We start from the raw sequence: 5535 nt of genomic DNA, 5'->3' as shown, positions 1-5535 counted from the left end.
TAGTCTTCCCAAATTAAGAGCTTACTTAGAATTGTATTATAATAAGAGTTCCCTGAGTAAGAGTCAGGAAGAAGACTTACATCCATCGCGGACAGTGGGCTTCTCACCCTGCAGTCAGCTTTCCTCTAGCCACATACAGGTTCAGTGCGGCAAGAGTTCAGCGGATGGAGGCGTCCTTCCTCACGCCAGGCTTTCCTGCAGGGATAAGTGACCTTGAGAAGACTTCTGAGCAGCATTTCAGTGAGGTTATAGATAATATTGGAGGGGAAGACCACTCCCTTCTAATCTGAACTAGTGGGGTTCTCCAGAGGGAATCGCAGAGAATTGACCGGTGGAGTAAATCGTTACTTCCTGCTGTGAAAAATGTGCCCTTTAATGAATTTCTCACTTTTGTGGAACCATATAGAAAACTTTGACATGCTGTCCTAGTGTTTTTCTAATAATATATCTGAAGCATGGTATATTTCATGAAGACAGGTGTATGCAGATGAGAATAGTGAAGCAATGAACTTAGATCTTGGTTCTTTTATTGTAAAGGATTATTTGTTAATGGAAGCCAAACTTTTTATGCTGATTACAAGTATAAGGCTATGAAGGCATTAGCATGGTCTGATTTCCAAACATGTAACACAAGGCATTAAAAAAATCCAAACATACTTGTGGAAATTCAAATGCAGTTTCATAAGGTTGTGAACATGTTTTAATTATAACAGATGAATATTCAAAATTTAAAAATAATATATAGGCCCAGATACTTTTATTTGGGGTCTTTTACTTGTTTACCAACAGTGCCTTCAGAAGTAAAAAGAACGAGGACTAATTAAGTGTGACTTCCTTAATCATTTTGAAGTGCCTGCCCTGCTGATGTGGCATAAAAATGACAGTCAAAAACTTATGAAATTGTGAAAAGTATCATCCTCTCTTTTAAAGTTTTGGTCCTGGTTTTTAGCTTTTGGATGACTCCATAGTTCAGTCAGTCATTTCTTACAAGTCATTTTAATCATGTAATTAATCATTTTATATCATTAAGATAAATCTCTGTTCTCACCCACAGCCTTAATTAATCAGAATTAAGTAAAGAATTTAACAAAGTCTGAGGAGACCTGTAATCCCTCCAAAACAAGAAACCCATCTTGCGTACTATTAACTGAATTAACCAGTTTAAAATGCTTTCATATGGTACTGTCCCAGTGGCGCAGTGTTTAGGTTCCTGCACTCTGCTTCAGCAGCCCGGGGTTCGCAGGTTCGGATCTGGGGCACGGACCTGGGCACTGCTTATCGAGCCTTGCTGTGGCAGGGGTCCCACATATAAAAATAGAGGAAGATGGGCATGGATGTTAGCTCAGGGCCAATCATCCTCAGGAAAAAGAGGAGGATTGGCAACGGATGTTAGCTCAGGGCTAATCTTCCTCACTGGAAAAAAAAAATGCTTCTGTAAGTTTACACATTATTGCATGCTCTACATTTATAAAGAATGCATTTCCAGAAAATTTATTTTCAGGAAAGTGATTTTAGAAGGGTAAGTTGATGTTGCCTTTATAGAAAAAAAATAAAATAGAATAAACTTGTATATAGTCCCACTGAGCCTTTTTCCCTCATCATGTTTGTGTTTGATCTCCTGATGGGGATGAGAATCTGAGCTGCCTCATTTAATCATCTTCGCTACAACATCTATATGTTGCAGATATGGATGCGCCCAAGGAGAGGAGTTAAAGCTCTCCACTCGGGGTGAGGAAAGGAATCGCCATCGTGTTGCAGTGTACTTGGAGATTAGAGTGGATAAGCAGTGAGGGGCAGGCCGGGCTCCTAGGCAGTGTTTCCTTAGAAAACCTCTGCATGGTGCGTTCGGGTCTGACAAATCCTAGCTCTGCATTCCCTGTGAGCCTGGGTAGGTTACTTTCCTCTCTTAGTCTCACTTTCCTCTCATCTATAAAGCAGAATATATTTCAGAATGATTGAAAGCAAGAAATAAGATGATTAATGCAAAGCACCTGTGTTCCTGGGTCATCGATAAAGGGCAGTTTTGGATCTGCCCAGCCAGTGGCTGCCTCCACTTTCCTGATAGAGCTTGTAATTTTATTCATTTAATCACAATGAGACAGAAATTTTAGGACACCCAAAGACAAAGACTGGCCAAAGGAATTTTACTGACCCTTCATTCCCCATCACATATAACGCTAGGCAAGGGTGAGGTGGAGGCCACGCAGCTTCCAACCTTCCACCGGAGCGTGGGGTCACCCATCGCCGCAAGGTACTCAGGGCTTCCCGTGTTCCAGAGTCGGGGGCTATTTCCTCAGGATGGGAGTTCAGAAGCTCTAGTGACACTCAAACATGACCCTCTCAGTACACGGAAAAGAAAGTTTCTTTCCATTCAGTAACAGAAACATAGAAAGCAAGCCAGCATGATTTCTACAAAAAGATGGGTTTAATTATAAATTTTCAGACACGGGACCCATCCACCCCTTGTTGCAACATGCATATTTGCTGGGGAACAGAGACTAGGTGCAATTTGTCTACAAACAATAGAAACGGGTTTGCTTTTGGGGCGATGTAAATGGTTTGGAGCTAGATAAAGAAGATGGGTGGACAACAACGGGAATGGACTAAATGCCACTGAATTGTACATTTTTAAATGATTAGTTTTGCATTATATGAATTTTACCTCAACAACAACAGCAAAAAGAATAAGAGGAAATAGTCCTGTCAGTATGTCCCACAGTAGGTGCTCAAATTCTATTGAACAAATAAATTTCAGCTGCTTTCCACGAGTAGGAAAAATACAAGGTGATACCAAAAGGTCTTCAGACCTTTAGGGAAATTTTTCCTAAGAAACTCTCATAACAGTTTGGAACATTTGATGCAACTAATTCCTATTTGTTGAATGTCTGCCTGTGCCAAGCAGAATGCTAGGTCATGGAGGGAATAACAGGATAAAGGAGTAAGTTCTGTGCTCATGGAATTTAAAATCTGACAAGAGAAAACACAGACACGATCAGTTATAATGCAAGCAGGACAGATGTGATAACAGTTACAAATGAAATGCTTTGGGACCTCAGAGGAAGAAGAAACTGATTCAATTTCACATTTTCATAGTACAATCAGCTTTTGAAGTAAAAGGAGCGTGATCTTGATGAACGGAAGGGAGAAAGGACATTCTAGGTGGATGACATAGCACATGAAAAGGCACGGTGGTGTTAAGAGCCTACTGTGTGTTCCCAGAGTGGTGAGTCGGTTTTTGTAGTTAACGAGAATATGTGGTGAGTAGGGAAGAGGAGCAACGTAGGGAAAGATAAGACCAAAGAGAACTTACAGACCCATGAGTCACCAGTTTTGAGCTACCGAGTCATCCTGTGTTGGGCTTGAAAAGACCGATAATGGATGCTGCGGTGTGCTGTCCATACATCCCCTGTTCAGGACTGAAGCACACATTCCACCAGCTTCCAGGGGGCAATAACAGCTGACAGGTCTCAGCTAGTCTCCCTTCAGAGTTGTCCTCCTTCGGGGCAGCTCATAGCCAGTGACACGAGATGAGGGGAAATACTTACCTTCTTGCCTTAATTTGGGCCAACTCTGAAGCGCCGTTCCAACTCCAGAGCTCCCCATAAGATTAGCTGAGGTCTCTGTTACAATTACAGGGCAGTTCAACTTTTCCTACTGCCTAGTCCTGCTTCCTTCCTGCCCTCACAGGTGTTTTTCCCAAGAGGACTCCCCATTAAATCTCTTGTATGCTAATCTCAGAGTCTCAGAGTGCATCTCCAGGAACCCCAATCTGAAACAGGGACTTTTGGATCACACAGGGGACAAGTGAGCACCTAAGATAAATGAAAATTGACCCCAGGTGTAGGACAATGAGGAGGCATAATCTGTGCACCAGGGATGTTCTTTCTTCATTGCTCTCTGCCCATCCACCCCACTTGACTCTTGGTTCCTATGCTTCCATTAGTCAGCCTCCCTGTTGCTCCCATACTTTGTCTGCCTCAAGCCCGAAGCATCTTCCCTTATGCCACTCTCTTTCTGTAATGGGTCCTAGTCCATCTCTACCCTTGGTCATGCCACAGCCACCTGACATCCTCTATCCTGTACCTGTCAGTGACTTTCTCAGCTCAAATGAGCCAGACACACCTCCACTCATTTTTGGGGTCACAATACTTTACTCCTAAAATGTTTACAATGGCTGAAAATTCCCCTTTCATAAAATCAGAAATCCACCAAGTGCTTTCATATATTGAAACTCATTTCAGCCTCTTAAAGTTGATAAGGTTGGTTTTAGTACCCCAAGAAATTGAAGTTCAGGGGAAACAATACTCTAATCATGATTTAGACTAACTCCACCAACAATAACCACCACCTCACTGCCTAGCAAAATGCCTAGCACAAAGCAGTTGTTCAATTATTTTCTACTAAATGAGTGAATTTCCTTATCTCTTAATTAATTACTCTACACTGACAATTCAAGTTTCAATCTCACTACACAAAGTTCACCAGTCCTCTCTCCAAAATCCCCATTATGATTCTAATAAAACTTTATATGACAGAGTTCAAAGATTGATTGAATTGCCCTCTAGTTCCAGAAATTAGTGGGCGGTCTTCGGGTCAAAATTACTTCATTAAGACTTTTGGTATGAACATCGCTGCAGAAGTCTGCATTTTCACCTTCTCTGGGAGATTGTAAAATGACAGCCAGAAGAATGAATTTTACAGCCCACAAACTCCATTTTTAATCAAACTTGGAGAGAGAGATAATTTTCAGGCTGTAAAATATATGTAAGGTCTACTGAAAGCAGCCGATATCAGGCAAAAACTGTATGGGAAAAGGTAAAGAGAAGGGTGGTGGGAGGCTGCAGCATTGAGAGACCTCAGACAGCACCGCACAAACGCACTTCCTGAAGCAGGGAGACGCCATGCGGTGCAGGAGTGGGATGAACGGGACTTGTCCGAGAAGCCCCGCCCCCAGTCCCACTTTGGTTCAGAGAAGCAGGAGGCAGATTTGCCAAATTTTAAATTTGCAGTCGGCAGTCTTCCCGGGGGCAGTAGAAAAGAAGAGAGCCGTTCGGTTGTGAAAACAACTAGCCTGGAAAACTCCTGGATCCTTTTCTCCACCACACACACACACACACACACACAAATACAAACTTAAGCGTACTTAACATTTCAAAGATAGACACTAAGAAAAAATAACGTTGACTATAATCAAGATAAGAATAGAGAAGTATAGGAATATAATATTTTATTACTATGATCAAATATGTCTATCTCAGCTCAAAACACTTAATGGAGCACTCCAGAGGCATCCTAGCTAAAGACAAAGAGCGCCTTCCATCACCACTTCTATACGACATCGCACTGGAGCGACCAGCTTCATGCTGTAAGAGGAATAAGTTAGAGGTGTAAATATTGTCACAGAGGGACCTTCTACAAAATCCCTGGCCAGTATCCATCAACATCGTGAACACCATCAAAAACAAGGGCAGTTTGGGAAATTGTCACAGCCAAGAGGAGCCTCAGGAGACACGACAACTAAACGTAATTAGTTCT

The sequence above is a fragment of the Equus przewalskii genome, chromosome 15, assembly GCF_037783145.1.
Source record: "Equus przewalskii isolate Varuska chromosome 15, EquPr2, whole genome shotgun sequence".
NCBI classification, from domain to species: Eukaryota; Metazoa; Chordata; class Mammalia; order Perissodactyla; family Equidae; genus Equus; species Equus przewalskii.
This window is presented reverse-complemented; position numbering follows the sequence as displayed.